The 11,400-nt window shown below is 40.1% G+C and overlaps 1 long non-coding RNA gene across 1 annotated transcript; it reads right to left on the minus strand.

Moving 5' to 3' along the window:
• Positions 1 to 4,761: 4,761 nt before the first annotated feature.
• On the minus strand, positions 4,762 to 9,768 carry LOC124233369 (uncharacterized). Its single transcript, XR_006887041.1, has 5 exons — positions 9,630 to 9,768; positions 7,451 to 7,570; positions 6,764 to 6,873; positions 5,575 to 5,640; positions 4,762 to 4,838 (listed from the first exon to the last, which is right to left on the minus strand). It is a non-coding gene; the product is annotated as an uncharacterized LOC124233369 (long non-coding RNA).
• Between the last annotated feature and the right edge of the window lie 1,632 nt (positions 9,769 to 11,400).

Here is an 11,400-nt window from a genome sequence, read left to right on the forward strand (position 1 = left end):
TTCCCTGAATTGTTGGGCTTTGAAATAAGACATCAGAGTCCAGCACCCATACTACTACATTCACCAAATACCAATTCCCTAAATTTCTACAAATGAAAAAATTAAACCATGTTCCCTACAAAGGAAGATAGACTACTAGGCCATAAATATCTGAGAAAAATGTTCATAGTCAGCAAACATTATTCAACCGCAAAGGTTTTCATGATAATGACCAGTGTTGGGGGGGTGGGGGTCACAGACTGTTCTATAGGAGCTTAAATGGTTGCACATGCTCTGGAGGCTCATGTGACAATGTGTAACCAGAGAGTTAAAAAGGGGCAGACCCTGGAACCTGATAATTCTACTTCTGGGCATTTGCCCTAAGTAACACTTAGAATACAAATGGAGATTTACAAACAAGGTTGTTCGTCACAATATTTATTTATCATTTAAATTAAAAAAAACATAAACTATTCCACATTCTTAAGAAAGCATACTCGACAGCCCTTCAAAAATATTTTGTAGAGAACATGGCATAGGAAAATGCTCACAATACAATGCCAAACATAAAAAATTAAAACCAAACTATAGAAGCACTCATAGACATTGCAGAAGCCTTACTTTGTTTTAAAAGGTATTTACTATTTCTTAGTAAAGGCACATGCACAGAAAATGAACAGGAAATAAGTCAAAAACATGTTAACAGTGGTTGTCTCTGAATGGTGAATTGGAATTCATTTTTATTGTTTACGTTCTTTTGTGTTTTTAAATTTTTCTACACTTTATCAATATAGCACATTGAACTGACAGGTTCAAGTGAATAACTTTTACTGACATAATTTTCATTATTATTTTCAGTGAATAAGAAAGTCTAATAGCAGTGGGATTGGGGAAAAAATGTTTAACCTCCTGTAGTCCTGCTATAACACTGATTGCCTTTTTTTTCTTTTTTTGAGCAAGAATTTCTCAAGCCAATTACCGTTAAGAGCTTTAGGGTGTTCTCTCACAAAATCCTTACAGCAACATTCGTGGACGGTGCTGCCAGACTTCCAGTCGTAGAGAGGAGGAAGGTTGAGGTTTAAGAAGTTAGGCAACGTGTTCTCGGCCCCACAGTTAATAAAGGACAGAGCAGGACTTGAACTCAAACATCTCTATCTACTGCCAAATCTGTCAACTCCAGCATGCTTTCCTGACCCCCATCCTTCGGGTGACCATGCCCTCTGGTATGCCAGTGAGAGTCACAGTTCCCACCTGTCATCAGGACATAGTTATGTCCCCTGTCACATAACTCCTCCCAACTGCACAAAGAGCCCCTCCTCCGGCCTCTCCCAGCACCCTGGCGTTCTGCTACCACTGGACTCTCCCCACTTTGGAAACCGTCTGTGTGCGTGTCTGCCTCCCCAGAAGAGCACAAGCGCCTGCAGGGAAGGACCATGCAACCAAACTCATCACACACTTCCTAAGCACACAAAGCGCACACTCTCTAGATGGCATATTTAGGAACGTGAAGTGACTGGGCACCAGCCCCCAACTCTGGCCCAGACGAAGGAAAGAATCAAGAAATCCCCTTAATGGGCAAGGAGTGAGCAGTTTTTTGGATAAGTTCATTACCAGGGATAGAAATGTTTGCAGCTGTGGGGGAAACCAAGTTTGGGTAGAAAACGTGGCCCCTTTCCCTTGGAATCATGATCATTCGCTTTCACAGTGGGCACTGTGGAAGCAGTAAAATCAATCCTGGGATAACGAATTAACTGGGAAGACCTTCAATGAACACTTGTTCTTTCGATCCAGAAGACCCTTTTTGTAAAATGGAATTCAAGGTTGCAGAGGAACCTGCTACCCGGAAGCTCTATGCAGCACTGACATATCTGCTTTTCAAAAGGCCCAACTTCCTGCCTCTCTGGTTTTACCTCCACTTGCTTCCCCAAAAGTGGAGTTCCTCAGGGCTCGGAAATCCTCCCACCACGGACATGAGCAGTACCAACACTTAAATCAGTCTGTTCTGAATTTCAATCTTCTTTTCAGAAGTGAATTCTTCTTCCCAACCTTTCACTCCATCTGAGATGTAATAACTGGTTTTTCAATAATGAATCACAGCTGACTCTTATTAAAGTATTAGACCATTATTTAAAGTTACTCAAGACCAGTCAGGACATCCTGTGCCTACTTCAACTTCAGTACTAAAGACTCAGTGGAACACATTTGCTATGAAGAAGTTGTTGGTTTCACCCCACTTCAAACGCCTCTCCCATCCCCTCCTGCCCATCCATATCCTCCCACCCTCTAAATCCCCACTTCATAAAGCCTTCTCTGGCTACAGCAGCCCATAATAACCTTCCCGTTTAAACGCTGTTTAAGCGATCAAATTTTCAAAGATTTCTTTTAAAAAACAGTTGTACATTAACTCATTATTGGCCCTTTCAACATACTTTCTGGCAGTAAAGGCCTCATCTTCTTCGCCCCTGGAAATGCCTAATACAATATTAGAAGCACCAGAAACTGTTAACAGTAGGCCTTAAGGGGCTTGTAGAGCAAGAATAAGAAAAGTGTTGATAACTGAAAACTCTAGTACAAGTTAATAAGCTTTCAACATAGTAAATGAGTCAAAATAAACTAAAATAGCCTTTTTACTTTTAAATTATGTCATATTAACTCTGACATAATTAACTAATTATGTCATAACAACTCTGTTGTTAACAACAACAATGAAGCATGAAGCCCGCCAGTTTCTCCATCATTTTGCCTCTTCTTAACTTTCAAATGAGGCTGGTCTGAAGCCCTCTTCTGTTTCCACTATCCACTCTCTCCTTAGCTCATCTCCCCTTTCATGCACCATCAACATGCTGCCAAGCTGCCTGACCTTCACCCACTTTGAGCTTTAAATCGATATTCGATGGCCTTCTGGATATCTTCATGTCACAGGCACATCAATCACATGATCTTCTCCCCCAAGCTTATCTCCCTTCAGAGGTCTTATTAACGTAAATGGAACCACCTGCCTGCTTCTGGTAGAAACCTGGAATCATCCTTGAGGCCAAACCCGGTCACCCGTCTCACACCACGTCATGGCAAGACCACCTCCTGAATGAATCTCAAATGCACCTTCTTCCATCCATGATGGTTGCCACTACCCCAGTCCAAGTCACTACAATCTCTTTTCTGGAATGCTGCAAAAGCTAACTTGTCTATCCCCATTTTCTTTTGCTCCTTCCAACCCATTCTTCTGCACAATAAAAGTGATCTGTAAATACACACAGATCTGATCATGTCACTGCCCTGATCAAAATGCCTCAATGCTTCCCATTGCACTTTGTATGGCCCATAAGGACCTGCATGATTTGGTGCCTGCCTCCTTCTCTAGGCTTACTCTGAGCCCTCTCCCTGGGATCACAATGCTCCAGACACTGGGGGGAGATAGTGCTCATCTAGCAATTCGAACAGTACCTGACACTGAGTAGCACGCAGCAAGGGTTAGCTGCTATTATTATTCTTACCACTATCTCGCTGTCCATGTATCTCGCCATCTGTCCATTTGTTCATTTTCTGTGCTCCTCTAACGTGCTCAACTCCTCCCTCAATCGGGTCATTGGTGATCTCTCTTCCTTTTTGTTATTCAGAGGAGAACTTTCTAACCAGCCCCAGAGTAGGTTAGGACCTCCTCCAAGACCTCTCAGGGCACCCTGCTTCTTTCCTTTGCAGCACTTTTCAAAATTATACTTAAAATTTATCTGGGTGCTAACCTGGAGCACTGAACAGAAGAAAAAGACATCGTGCCTAATCCTGTCAGCTGTACAGTTCAGACAAATGCAGACTGTAGAGTCCCCTCTCAAGGAATTAATCATATCAAATACAGATAACAATCGAAAGAGAAAAGAAGAAATGGGGACTATGCTCCAGATATTTCCTAAGCCGTTCACCTTTAGAATAACCTGATTAAGTGTTGAATCCTGTGATGCAGTGCGTGGTGTTGGAATACAAAGGAGTCTAAAGAGTTAAAGTGGTCAGACTTGAGCGGGGCCTTTCATTAAGAATCATTTGGGCTTAAAGGGAAAGAAGAAGAAGGGCATTTCTGATAAACTGCAAAGTCGTGCTGCCAGAATAAATATGCTTGCATTCCCATTGAGGACGATGGTGAAGTGAGTTTCCATGGGGTAGGCAAATGCCATATTCATGGGGACCTTTGCAGCATTGCGTCATATCCAAGACAATATAGGCTTCAGTGGATTTTAGAACAGAGATGACATTTTTTCTCTTAAGTAATATTTAAGGACTATATTTCTGTAGTAAAAGTGTAACAGAATGGCTTATATAATGAAGAAACTAATATTAAAGAGTCTACTTCAGTTATAATGGTGGCCCAGGAGGGGAATAACTCTGCCTGAGGCAATAACGTCTTAAGTTCAATTATAAGGCACTTATAAATGAAACTGTATGAACAGACAGCTGGGTATTCCACCATGCACTTGCAGGGGACCCTGCTTGCAATGGGCTGCACTAACATGTTAATTTGGCCCATGCAGTAGTATCTAGCCTTGATTTGATCATTGTATAAATAACAGTGCTGCATCAAAGTACGTAGTCAGTAAGCATTTATCAAATGAGTCAAAATTTGATTAATAAGGGAGACATCCTTTTTAGACTCTAAACTATTTTGTGGTTAATAAGACAGATATTCCCTTTAGACTTTTAACTAATTTATCAACTACACTTGTATTCAATGAGAATTAAGAAATATTTTCTTTTGTGGGTTAGGGCTAGATGATGTTACAGGTTTTAAAATACTTACTGCGGCACTGACTGGTCCTTTTTCATGACCTGCGGAATCAGGCTGTCCCACATACAGGGTATAAAAATCAGGTCTAGGGATGAAATTGAAACAGAGAAAGACATCAGTTTGAAATAAACGTACAGGTTGGATTGGGGATTTTGTAGATCTAGAGCTTTGTGGCTGTTTCCTTCTCTCTTTCTCTGGTCTCCATCTCTTCATCTGGGTCCAGTGGTTCCACTTGGCCCCAGTGGGGATTGCCTCCTGATGGGGATTAAATACGACATTCTGGGATGTGAGCATTGGTCTGACTCAGTAATGAAAATATGTCTTGTTCTTACTGGTAAGGCTTCTCTTGATGTGCCTCAGCACTTCATATTTCTGGGTTTCTGACTTTTTGCTGATTCTGTTCTGCCCCTCCTTTAAATTTCCTTTAAATGTTTGGTTTCAGATGCACTGTTGACCTGGCACTCTCTTTCAGGATGCCCTGACCCAGCCTGTTGCCATGGCCTTGCCCTGGCACCCCTGGCTCCTTGAGTCAGTCCTCATGACTGACTGTCAGATCCACCTCAGTCCTGCTCCCAGTCCATATCTTGTGGCGGTAGTTGCCTCTGCTCTCCGGTACTTGCTCTGTCTCCCTTGTCCCATCATGTCAACCACACTCTCAAGAGCAAAAAGTCAACTGCTCTCAGAAATAATTCTTGAACATTGCCCATTAAAAAGAAATGCCAAGTTTTTTTCAAAAATGGTCATTTAAAGTAAAGAAATAATTTTATTTTACACCTGCAAATATCCCACTGTGCCAGCACTTCTCTGACACTAGATATTACCTTTCAGCTTTGGGCAGGTCCAGCCAGGTTAGCAATGTAGAGATTCTCTCTTCATATGGGACACTTCTGAGAAGAGCAAACAATTTTAAAAAACCAATCAAATCAAGAATAATTCCATTATATGCCTGCTGAGGAAGGCAGGTTGATATTTTCAGATATTCATTTTGTGTTCATATGTGAACAAAATACTGAAATGGATTCAGTATGACTCAAAGGAGTCCCTGTTTTCCCTACTTTATATATAGAGACCCACTTGCTTCACATAAATTAATCTATGTTATTTTCTTTCCTTCTCATCCTTCCCTCCATTTTCCCCCAACTAAAATAAGAGGCCATTAATTATTATCCATTCCTTCGATTTGTTTATTTTTATTCATTTCATTCATTTTTGCATTTAAGCATGTTGAGCATGTATTGCCAGAAATTATTTTCAAAGGTGATAAAAAAGAGAGAGACTAGAGCAGAGAAACGGGCACTGAGAAAGGGGGGGTTGAATTTGAGATCTTAGTGTGATCAGGCTAAGACAACGTTTAGAAGGTAATTTTGAGCAATGGCTTGAAGGAGGGGTGGCGGTGGGCTGTGGATGGATACCTGGAGTGAGAGGGTGCAGCCCGCACAAAGGCCCTACAGCAGAAGGGAGCCTGGAGTGTTGAGGCCACCAAGGAGGTCAGCGTGGCTGGAGCAGAGTGAGCACCGGGAGGAGGAGTGGGAGAGGAGGTCTGACAGGCAGGGGCACAGTCGGGGTCAGACCACAAAGGGCCTTGTGGGCTTTTACTGTGAGTGAAACAAGGCCATTGAAGTTTCAGTGCCAAAGAATGTCATAGCTGGAGTTGTTCTTTTAATTAATCATCTGGCTGGTAGATTGAGAATTGTTTATAGCGGACGAGAACAGAAGCAGGGAGTCGTGTAAAGAGGCGACACCAGGAAGACAGGCAAAACATGATGACACCCCAAACCAGAGTGTTAATGCTGGAGGTAACAGAAAGTTCTCAGGCTGCACATATGTTGAATTAGAGCCACAAGCATTTACTGTCAGACTGGATGAGGGATACAAGAGTGAGGAACCAATAACGACTACAAGATTTTTGGTCCCCAAACTGGAAGAATAGAATTACCACGAAGATTAAGACAGAAAAAAATCCTAATCATTCCTGCGTAGACAGGGAAATATCTACAAGTGCTTTGCTACCTGTTGTAAACCATATATAAGGAAGGAAAGGAGCCATTTATAGCCACGTCTGATCCTGGCCAAAAGTAGGTGCCAGCTTTTAAGCCTTGATTCATTGCTGTCAGCCAGACCTACAGGAAGAGAAAATTTAAGATAAATGGAAGTCAAGAGAGTAATCAGTAAGTTTGGGTAGACATGGTCCCACTTATTAGAAACTGGACAATATTAACAGTTGCAAAATATATTTAGTTATTAAAATTTATTTAAATTATTGAAAGTTTGTCTTTGCAGCAGTTAAAAACTATAATTATCCAGAGATCCACCTCAAAAATCAAAACTGTAGTAAGGTAGTAAGAAAGAAGATAATTTTTTCAAACTGGTAAAATTGTACAGTTTCTCTTTCCCTTCTAAAGAAGGAGGAAAAGTATTAACAGATAATCTTTCTGAGTAACTTCCAGATTAATATGTTTATAATACAACGTCCAAGTTTTATGAGAAGGTTGTTTAGGTGAACTAAATGTTTAAAATGAACTATAAATGTTTAAAAGATTTAAATTATAATTATAAATAGTGGTGACACGCTTTCCCACCCACAGCCCTTAGAAATTAGAAAGATAATGTAAAACTCAAAGTGGAGAGAGAAGAGTGATCTGCTGTCACATTGGAAAATGGAAGTTACTTTGGTGCCACATGTAGAAGGCTACATACTGGTTGTCCATGCCACCAAGCTGGATCAAATGTCCCCTTTGAAAAAATTGAAAAGCTCTTGTTGAGGTTTACGTCATACATATTATTGTCAATGATGCCATGTGATTCCGGATATAAGCCCTAAAAAGATCATTTCAAAACAAGATTTAAGATAAAATATTAATAAAGCACCTATTTAAATTGAAACATAAGATCTATAACTCATATCTTGGAAGGACGTTATGTATCTTTCAATATAAAACTCCTGGATCTGAACCAAATATACATATATATATATATATATGGTTTATAGCAGAAAATGAACAATATTAGGCAGATGGTTTGTGTTGGTGGTGTTAATATAACTCTCGTGTGATTAAGAATTATTTGTGAATTAAAGTTTCCCACATTACAATAATGATTAGCCACTGGTTATGTTGGCAATAATAGCAAGAAATTTACTACATAGAAGCTCTTAAGTATCAAATATCCTGGCTAAATGGCTTCAAGTGTGTTCCAGCACTTTAAAAGGGAGGCTGCCAAGACTCCATCTCCACCCTCCCATCCACTCATCCCTCAATCCAATCATTCCTTCAATCCAATCACAAACATTCACTCAATCATTCCACATATTCTCTATGCCTATGATATCTCATGCAGTGGTAACTACTTTTAAATGGATTTCAGGGTTATTATTTCAGAACATTAGTATATATATTAATACGAATACATCTACTTTCATACAGTAAATGAATAGCACTCACATAATCCCTTATTTATATATACATACACGTGCATATGTATTATGTATGCATATTGTCATACGGATGTATGTATACAGTAGATCTTTGTTATCGGCTGCAGTGATGTTCTATAAGGTTGCTGCCAACGCTAAACAGCGGACATGGAAGCATTGCTCCAAGGGAGAACACAGGGCTGGGCTTCTGCGAGCCTCTGGTCACATTTCTGCGTACTGATCAATACACAACCTTGTTTTACGAGTATTTCTGTTTAAAGGTCCCTTATTTAGGAGACATTGTTGGTTCACAATGACTCAGGCCTGAATGGAGCTTATCTAATGCACGCGTTTCCTCTGTACGCACATCACAGCCTCCTGCTCACAGGAACACTGGACAGCACGTCAGCGCTATGCTAGAGGGCCGTTTTAAAGAGCAAAACCACCAATAAAACGAACATGTGAGAAACATGGCACTAAACAGACAACACCCTATGAAAGCAACATTTGTTTACAGTGTGAGAGCTAAAGCAAGAAGGCAGAGTGTCACCTTATTAGACCCCAGCTGGGAACATACGAGCTGGGCAACTCGAATTTTTTGCTGCTCTGTGAATGTCCACAAATGACTATGAATAGGTCGTAAGTATTGATTTTGGGGTTACAAATGAATTTTAACAAGTTGGTAAATCTGCAAATATATAATCTGCAAATATGTACATATATTTGTGTGTATATATGTGTATATATATATATACACACATATACATACACACATACATACATATAATATACATACACATATATACATCTATACATACATATTTACTAGGGTTAAAATTTCAATAAGTTATAGTTACTGCTTGACAGTAATGAAAGACTAAATGCAAAGTGGTAAAGACTCAATAAAGGCCTTGGCAGAGGCTTCCTTAAGTTGTGTTCTAAATCTATGTGTTAACAAAATTTTCCTTTGAGTTCATTTCGATTGTTTCACTTTTGTCATTTTCTACATCAAGGAGAATTTACTTGCTTTATCTAAAGAGACATAAGCAGCATCAATTCATTGGTGAAACAGAATCCTTTATCAAGTTACATAGAACAAAAAGACTAAGAAAGGAAGAAATTCCCCACATCAAAGAGGCTGTCCTCATGCATAGCCTGCCCTTCCCAGCAGACTTTCAAATGAGTGGAGGCAAATCAAAAGATCAGAGGAAAATGGTATTTGTCACATCCAAGAGGCCACCTGGCCTCGCACACAGTGCATTAGCCTAACGCTGGGACACTCCCTCATCGTTAACTCCACACAGACCTGGATCGGCCTCACACCGACACGCTCCTGCCCAGCCCGAACTGTCACCACATGCACTTGTGAATGTGAGCCTGGGGCATGGCCGTGGCTGCCTGGGCACCTCTGGTGGGGTCAGTCGCCTGCCTGGGCCTCAGTCTTCCGCTGGGTCAAGCACTTACCGTGACAATGGTGTAGTGATTAGGCAAGGTTTTGGTTGGATAGACAGGTCTCAGGTATTTTGAATGAATTCCACATGTTTCTGCAACAAAGTAGAGTGGGAAATTAAGGGGTTACTTCCTCAGAAGTTTGTCAGATAACTAAAAATCTGAACGGGACAGTTCCCCAGAGCAATAGAAATCTACCGAATGGATTGAAGATGGAAAGAGGTGGAAATTCTGGCACCTAGAACTCCTCCATTCCAAGGAATGTGAGTTTTTAGGAGCGGAGTGAGCTAAATCACAAGAACACACTGACATTTCCACTGCAGCAGTGAAATACGAGACATTTCCCACTCCAAAATCATGTTAACTCTAATTCTGAAAGAAGCTTCACCATTATAGATTAGATCCACATTTAAAAAAAAAACGGAAAATGATTGTTGTTCAGAAAAGGACACACTGTGCAGCTTGACATAATGAATGTCTTCTCAAACAGGCTTGGAGCTGGTCTCCTTCCCAGTCTCTACTTCAGTGTTCCCAATATGATCCAGGAATTTCCTCCTTCAGAATCTTCTTGGCCCCATATCAAGTCTACTAAACAGGACTATGCTGGGGTTGGGGGTGGAGGTGGGTGGAAGGTGGAAGAAAGGGAGCTCATGTCTAACGACATGTCTAACAAGCACCCCAAGTGGTTCTGATGCACTTCAGTTTGTGGCCTGCTCTAGGGCTTGAATCATAGGTAAAATTAAAGACTAACATAAGCTTTTTTCTTTTCTTTTGTAGTCAATACCGCCAAAATTAAACCATGTCCTCAATCAGGGAAAGACACATTTAATATCGTTAAGAAGTTATATAAGATAATAAAAATGACATCCGTTCCACTTATATAATTAAAGGAATTTAAGTAGGGAAAAAATCATACAAGAAACAGAGATATAAAGTCAGTTTCTGTTTTTATTTCCTTGAAACATGGCTTACGCAAATTCTTAAATGCCTAAAGGCACAGGGTATAAAATAAAATACTAAGCTCCCAGTGTTGTGAAAACATCACACCTCCCTAGTAAGGATGTCCTACACAGGACACACCTGCTGCCTATCCACGGACTCAGGCTGCCATGTCGGATCAACCGTCTGAACCAGAGCCATAGTAGAACAGCTCCCCGAAAGCAAGATCTTCTACCATTGTTTCTTCCAGGTTTTAGTAATCTAAATTATGACTGAAAGGAATAATTCTGGAAGGACACTTTAAACCAATAAGGGTAGCTGCTTCTGCAGAAAAACCCAGAAAGATCAGGAAACAGAGAATTTTTTTGTTTGTTGATTTTTTTTACTATATACCCGTTAATGTTGTTTTAAAATGTTTACCATTTACATATTTTACTCCTTAGAAAATCGTGTTTTTAGAAAAGAAAGTACCAACTAAAAAGATCTGAAAATATGAATCCAATAAATGTATTTCTAAGGTAACTATGAACTATAAGAAGATGCAGAAGACTAAATGGACGAGTAGGTGAAACAGCTGAAGAACGCAGACGCAGCAAGCGCAGCACTAGGAGAGAGTTTATAGTGATCAACATCTACACTGATAAAGAAGAAATTTCAAATAGACAACCTAACTTTACACCTCAAGCATCTAGAAAGACAACAAATGAAACCCAAAGTTAGCAGAAGAAAGGAAACAATGAGGATTATAGCAGAAATAAATGAAACAGAGACTAGAAAGACAATTTTTAAAATCAACAAAATTAAAGTTGGTGTTTTGAAAAGATAAACAAAATTGACAAAGCTTTAG

The sequence above is a fragment of the Equus quagga genome, unplaced genomic scaffold, assembly GCF_021613505.1.
Source record: "Equus quagga isolate Etosha38 unplaced genomic scaffold, UCLA_HA_Equagga_1.0 199071_RagTag, whole genome shotgun sequence".
Lineage (NCBI taxonomy): Eukaryota > Metazoa > Chordata > Mammalia > Perissodactyla > Equidae > Equus > Equus quagga.